The sequence below is a fragment of the Formica exsecta genome, unplaced genomic scaffold (assembly GCF_003651465.1).
Source record: "Formica exsecta isolate Colony F162 unplaced genomic scaffold, ASM365146v1 scaffold283, whole genome shotgun sequence".
Classification (NCBI taxonomy): Eukaryota; Metazoa; Arthropoda; class Insecta; order Hymenoptera; family Formicidae; genus Formica; species Formica exsecta.
This window is the reverse complement of record NW_021850093.1, coordinates 277941-286313: the sequence shown is the minus strand read 5'-3', so window position 1 is coordinate 286313 and position 8373 is coordinate 277941.

The following is an 8373-nucleotide window of genomic DNA, read 5'->3' as shown; positions in this document are numbered from 1 at the left end:
GTCCTAAATTAGAAAACACATTAATTACTATTTTCTTTTACGAAGACGTTAAAAACCATATTATTTTGTAATACTTTAATTCTTTTTATAATTCAGATTAATTTATTTGATTTTCCAAACAAGCATAGACGTAATAAATATGTTTCTTTTCTTAATTTTGACAGCTTTTTGCTACTATTGTACAAGCAAAACATTCTTAAATAGAATCAAAAATGATTTGTACATGAAAGAGAACAAAAGTTCATCTTTAAGAGGATGCCGGATACCGACAGAATGCGAATATTAGTAGGATTGCAAAATATTTTTGTTGATTATAGATATCAACAAATCCTTTTCCATAATTAAAGTATACATAATAACGGAGTGCGGGGTTTATGATTTCATATGAAAAGTGAAAAAAAATTAAAAAATTACAGTTTTGTTATCGGCTTCTGCCGTCAACATTTACTTAATATAAAAAACCTGCAACCTGCACGTGCCTAACAAGTGAACTCCGCACTCGGCATTTTATCAAAAAGTATTAGTGAACTTCGAGAAGTGAGTTTAGAAGCTTTATAAAAAAGATTTTACTATGCAACATTTTGCACACCGAAATGTTTCTCACTAGGCTTTCAAATACATTTTCAAACGTTCACTTATATTCCTTCATGCATTTCCGAGTGGAGAGGTATCCTATTTTGCACGTACACACCGCAAAACCCTTATATTAAGCAAATATATAATTATTATGGCCGGTAAAACAGGACGGTCCGGCATCCTCTTAAAAGACGAAGACGAACGACGATAGTATTCATTTATTTATTCGAGTCCAAAACTCTCTTCCTCCACCTGGATCGAGCGATACAGAAACGGAAAATGGTGAGTTCTAGAACTTTTATTTGTCGCGCGCTCGCGTACTTCCGCTTTCGTGTGCCGTGCATGCATATATATGCTTCTCTGCCTGAGAAGTAAGTAGTTACGCTCAGTCATTCGCAGATAAAGTAGCGCAAACTGAACCGCCGGACGGTCAGAACTTTCCACTTTTAAAGTACAATGATAGATTATTCGAATGGAGAACAAGTTTCATTTGATAATTCATTATCTTGATTACACAAGGCGTATTCTAAGCGTCTACAGGAAAATTGATGAGTTTAAGTATTAGTAGAAGTTGTGGCAACGGTGTCGATCATCCCGATTATTTAAAAATTGTTTATTTAATAGTAAAACTTATTTTTCACTTAAAAATTTAAAAGTTAAATTTTGAAATTAAATTAATTATAAAATTGTAAAATTAAAAATTTTCAATGTTCAATAACAAGCAATGTCATTTACGTATACAAAGTAAAATTGATTCTATAAAATCGATGATATTACAGGAATTTACATTCTTTGGAGAACATAGATGTAATCAATAGACTCTCACGACCGTTTATTAAAGTAAAAGCTTTGATTGTCGTAATGAAGCATTCGTTATATAATACGATCGTCTATTAATATATTTGTAACGATGGTTTTCTCGTTTTATTACGCGTTTTTATTTCCTTTCTATATGATATTATAAATAAAAGGTAAATGCTCTGATAATCACAATGGCTGTTTGAGGCGCATCGATAAAAATTTCTTGTTTTTCGTTACATTTGGCTTGTTGAACAGTTCTTAATCAGATTCGATGAATTCAAATTGGCCGTGAATTGAATAACAAATGAAATCTTGTAAACATTAAATTGCTAATTAAAGAAAATATGAACAATGATGATATTAAATGCAAATAAACATGGTAATAAATAATTGTCTATATGTTCTATGTAAAAGAAAAATCTAAAGAAAAAACCAATCTTAAAAATAAAAAATCTCGAAATATCTTCGAAAATCTTTGCTTTTTATGTAAAAGCAATAATAAAGTAAAATAATATTTTATCTCTCTTTAAAAGAAGATACAAAGAAAATATTATAATTACATATAATTATTTTATATATTTTATAATTTTCTTTAAATATTATACATTTTTTACAGGTTTACAGTATCTTCGGCGGCAAGTATAATAATTTCTTTTGATATAAAGTGATCTTTTTATGATAACGCAACAATATTGTATAGTATATATTATTGTTATTCTAAAGCCGAAAAAATATCATTTCACGCAGTAGTGGTTCGATACTTATATCACGAACGTGCAATATGACAGACAAATTAATGCAACTTATCACCGTGTGAATTATACACTCGATATGAAACAGCATGTTGTACTCGCGCACGAGCATCGTGAATGTTCTCCTTGTGTAACATGATGTCAGTAGGGAGGGAACATGATACGTAGCGTTGTTTTCGCAGGTTCAATTCAAGCATTTTCCTCTCTACAATGTACATACACACATACATGCATACATACATATGCATTAATATATACGCCTTTCTCTCTTCGGTCACGTTTGGGTGCTAAGGTGCTTTAAATAGAGATGGTTATCTTTTAAATCGCGTAGGCGAATCTCCGACGTTAGATCTTCCTTAATCCCATTTACGTCCGACCTGTCTCGCAATTATCTTATAACTCACCGATTAATTTTGCCCCGGACCTTGAATAATTTCTCATTATCGTGCGTAAGTTTTATGGCAATTAAGAAAATCGATATATCTTTTAATTCACCATAGTCACGTTTGAGACTTCAATAACAGATGCTAACTTCTAGACCAATTCTTTGATACAACGTTGGAGTTTTTCTCTCAATGAAAGAAAAATTAAAATCAAGTATAATTAAAGACACAAATATAGAATTAGTTGGCTATTAATTTTTTTAATAAGATATGCATATGTCGACGTAAAGTAAAATAGAACGAATATACACGCAATCTCTATTATTTTAATAAGTTTATTAATTATATGTAATTATAATATTTTCCTTGTGTCTTCTTTTAAAGAAAGACAAAATATTAGATTACATAAAAAAGAAAGATTTTTGGAGATATCTCGAGATTTTTTATCTTTAAAACTCATTTTTTCTTTAGATTTTTTTACATAAAACATGTAGACACTTATTTATTATTATGTATTGCTTGTATTTAAAAAAATGTATAATATTTTTAAAAAACTTATAAAATATAAAATAATTATGTAATTATAACTTCTTTGCTTTTAAAGAAATAAAATTAGCGTTCCCTAAACTTACTAGAAACTTCCTAGACTACTAGAATTTGTTAGAATCTTTGTTCGCGATTCGTGTGCATATATTCGACGACGCATGTATCGCGAGTCGTTTGGTTACTGGGTGTCTCGGCCAAGACTTCAACTCCAAAATTCGTATTTGTACAACAGACACGCTTAACGGAATCCAGGTCCACCGACCGTTATGCGCTTCCTTTGAAGCTTCCCTGTAGACGGTCGTCGAGAGAAGACTCGAGACTGGGATACCACATATCCTAGATACTCCTTTCGCGCGCGTTTCACGAGGATCCCCCTCGGTGGATGGCAAACAATTTGCGATTCCGTGTGCTGAGCTTTCGATCAGGCCTCTCGATACGCCGTGCGGGTAAATAACGCGAGTAAATAGCAATTTAAGAAAAAGAAAATGTAACGCAATTTCTGTGAAGAAAAATATATAATATTAAAAATATTAATAGAAATTTTCCGCGACGCTAGAAATGATATCCCTTATCTTTAATATTTAATGAAAAAATACTTTTGCTTCCTCATAGAGGAAGCTTTGTTTTCGTGACAAAATTTTTTTCAAGTTTTCTATGCCAATGTATTTAGAATGTCCCAAAACGTCGAGAAATCATATTCCTGAAAAATGTCTGTATGTATGTATGTATGTATGTATGTATGTGTGTATGTGTGTATGTATGTATGTATGTTTGTACGCAATATATTGTACAACCTCTAACTTCCGCAATTTTTGAGATATCGAGCTAAATTTTTTTACCTGGATAGAGTATCATTCAAGGATGGTTGGTATTGAATTTGGTGAGAATCGGTGAAAGGGTTCATTTTTTATATAATTTTGAATTTTTTAAAAAATGTCTATACACGTTGTAACTTTTGCAAATTTTTAAATATCGGGTTAAATTTTTTTACATAAATAGAATATCATTAAAGGATGGTTGGTATTGAATTTAGTGAGGATCGGTGATTGCTTCTTTATCTTTTTATTTTGCTCACACAAGCTTCCTCCATGAGGAAGCAAAAATTGAAAAATCCGCATGCTTAAAGGAGTTTAAACTTTGTGAAATAAAATGATGAGGAAGCAATGTGCAAGTTTCTAATTTGCACAATTCAGCTTGTTTTTTTTTTTCATTTTTATATCAAAAGTATCGAATATTTCTTCCTATTGTAATCTCGATAATTAATTTATATAGTCATATCTATATGTATTAGATATCACTGTATATTTATTATTTAGGTTAATTAATTTTATTGCTGCACAATATTATCGCGATAATACATAAAGATTTAATAAGATCTAAAGAGATTCTAGAGTCGCAAAGCCATGTAAAAACTTGTAATTACGCAATTCAATAAATCGTTAATTGCGTAGTGTTATTTCGCGGATGTAGCTGCGTGCTAGCTTCGTCTCGGTCGACTGAAGGTTCCAGCTCCTCTAGCACATTTCCTGAGGGATGTGCATCCAGTTGGCGGCAATCGATGTACGTACGTGCATCTGACGTATGCAGCCAAGCGCGACTGCGACCGATTTCTTTCTCTCTCTCTCTCTCTCTCTCTCTCACTCTCTCTTCTGCCCCTGCCCATTTTCGTTTCCCTGCATCCCACTGTTGGTGTGCTTCTTCTTTTTGCCCGGCGGCATCAATCAGTGCTTCAAACGATGCTCGACGTTCGTTCGTTCGCGATGTATAAACCTCATTCCTTCGTTCGCGTCGATAACGTGAAATCTTTGTTACGAGAGCGCGGATGAAGGATAAATTGAAAACAAAAAAAAATCGAAAATGGAAAATATATCAATTTGATTTAATCAGAGATTCGTAAATCAAAAGATTAAAAATTGATTGATTTGAAAGAATATCTATATTAAAAATTTTTAAGCATCTTATATTCTTTCTTTTCCAAGAACTTTCGTAATTTCAGGTATTTTATTTTCGTCGATGTATGCAGAATGGATAAAATTAGAATAAGATTTGTGGATGCTGAAAATGCGAGCGCTTCTAACTTTCAAATCGCTGTAAAAGTTTTGCCATCGTTATTTAATTAATTACCGTTGCGAAGGAAGACAGAAAGAGAAAGAGAGAGAGAGAGAAAGAATAGCTCGCTACGGTTTACCGTGAATGGAACAGACGAGAATCGTTCAATCGAAAGGAGAATTTCTCGCTGTTTGTGAGAATCTAAGATCTTCGGGACGATTAGGTGGCGACGAGAGCGGAAGCCAAATAGAAGGTGGAAGGGAAAGAAATGACGGTGAAGAAAGGAAGAGAAGGAACAAACGTCATGGATAATCGATATCGAGTGGAGTAGCTTCTCACATGAAGAAGCAGTCTTCTTTGAAAACGAGAAACCGCCTGAAAAACAGCCAACCGCACTTTCGAAACGAGATTCGTGTCAATCGTAAATGAGAAAAAGCTGTAATGGCATTTAGATTAAATCCAGTTTACATCGGACGATAAACATGTAATAAATAACAAAAATAAATAATAAGAATAAATAATAAAGAACAAATCTTCACAAAATTATAAAATGGTATAAAGACCTTCAAATATACATTAATAAATCTTGCTCTCAGATATATCATGTGTGTATATTGGATGCATTTAATATTTTTACCGTTCTTTTACTATTACATTGCATCTCCGCTTACATAAATATCGTTAATGGACTGCGTTGCCAAGTAAAGAGAGTGTATCGAAAGCTTTTCCGATCACGAAACATAAAAGTAATACGTTGCGGAATATTTTGTCAATATTAAGAGAGAATATATGTCAGCTCTCTCTCTCTCTCTCTTTCTTCCATTGAATATTAATGGACTCGTTTGCCTTCGATTAGCGGAACATCGATTGGCGACGATACTCTTCGCATTTCGTTTTCGCTGCTTTTTTCGTGTCCTTCGCGCATTTCGCTCCTTCCGGTTTTGCACGTTTGACGTTGAAATATCGTCGATCTAGTCCGACCTTTGTAATTGTCTCGCTGTTCCCTTTCTTTCTCTCTTTTTTTCGATCAATCTTTCAGTGCAGCGTCGATATTTCAATTAACTTCGACAGCGGCATTTCTTCTGTAATTACTGCCAATGGCGGGGTGCGAATAGAATGACGTGATGTGTATTCGTACGCGACATTGCTTTATAACTTTTTTATAAAATTGCCGATACACTGTCTCTCCTCCCAGATTATACGATGTCTTGCAATATCGGTCGGAGTACGTATAAGTAGAGCGAAATTTTATGTCACTTCTTTTACAAACGAGAATTTTTATTAAATCTCGTTAATGATTTAACGAGACGCTGTTCAAACGCTGATCATTTGTAAAATTTGCCACGCATGGCCGAACATGTGTTGCCCGAAACCCTTCATTTATAAGATGCGTCAGCAAATTTTCCCTGAACTTTTTGCACGTCTGTGCGTGTATGTGTACGATGAGAGCAGGTCGATTATAATAATGTATAGAATGTGCCAATATTGCAAGGGCACTTATATTGACGATGATAACGACTTTTGAGTTATTGCTGTTACAAAATTGCCTTATTATTATGGAATATATTACTTCAAAACTCATGAATTTTATTGTATTAATATATATTTCATATTCTATTATATTTCATCTCTTATAAGTATAGAATAAAAAATACTTGTATATATATTAACCTCAATATTTCTAGTAAATAATAATTAAATGCAATAGAGTGATCGAGTATTAAAAAAAGAAGTATACAATAAAATTTCATACAATATATACGATAGAATAAGGTAAACGCAAAGAGCAAAAAAAAAATCACTGCGTACTTTTTCTAATGAATTTGCGGCGACGCACTTTTGCCATGACAGGTAGAAGCTCATTAATATTGCACGGGAGAATTGTAAGTAACGTGACGAGGGATTTTTCAAGCGGTTTCCGCGCGCGAACGCGGAAAACAACTAATTTTTTTTCCCCAGATAATAAATTACCTCACACCGTGAGCCTATTACTCTGCTTTTTCTGCGCATCGTCATCGTTTTTTTCAAATTTCCCAGTATCCATGCTTCTTCCCATCGGACATAATAATCATCGTAAAGGCGGTTCTCGCGCGCCGAGAGAAAAGATTTGCCGTAAAAGAGGAACTTTTATCTTTCTTTACTTCGCGTTTCAACGATGATATTGTGCAATTTTTCCCGCAGTTACGTCACCGACGATCCTTTTTTTTACAATATTCTAATAAGAATCTATAAATAGAACGTAAATAGGAACGTACCAAAACTTTGACAGGCTAACAGCTGATCAAATTTGTATCAGTGATTTAATATGTATATAATAAAAATAAATGTGTGCTATATTAATTTAAATTCTAATAATTTTTAAATTAAATTAACATCAAATAATCGATAATATTAATTTCGAATAATCTCGTTGAAATTAATTGTGCTAATAAGAAAGAAAAAAGAATTCTTTGTATAATTATTGAACGAGCATAGCGCGTATATAATTGTCAGAAACATATACTACGTGTATATTGTGTTACGACGTTTCGTTTCGTTGGCGATATACTATTGCTTTGAAGGATTGATCTTGATACGCAGAAATTTTTGCACGCAAATAGAAAATACATAAAAGCTTAATTTTCACGACACGCAAATAGAAATGTAGAACAATTTATTTATTTTATTGTAGCACTAGAATTGCATAAAATTCAAGACAAAACAATATTTGTAAAAATATTGTATTGGTATTGAAAATTTTAGAAAACTTGTATCTTGTCTTGCTCTTGAATGAATCTTGATAGCAAAAATCTCGTCTTATATTGTTTCTATTTTATTAACAATTTTTATTTAATACTAAACAATTTGTTTAAAATAATATATATTTAACATAATTTTTCTTTTTTTTCATTATTGATTTTTAATAACTTTATATTTTATTTTTCTTTGTATTCTTTTTTAATTGTTATATTTGTTACAGCACTAATCATGTAATCCATTTATCATTTCAAAGGGATTTTTCTCGTTTCTATTAATTAAATAGATTAAATTAAATTAAATTACACAATTTTTATAATATATAATATAATTTAAGATAATTATTACTATTTATGTCATTTGTTTACTTCCCAAAACACTATTGTATATATTGTATGGTTATATTGTATGGTTAATTTTGTTAATTGTAATTATTTATTTTGTCAATTGTTTCTAAATTTGTTAATATAAATATTTTTATTTATTAAGTAACATTTTTTATGTTTATATAATATAGCGATTTTTTTTTT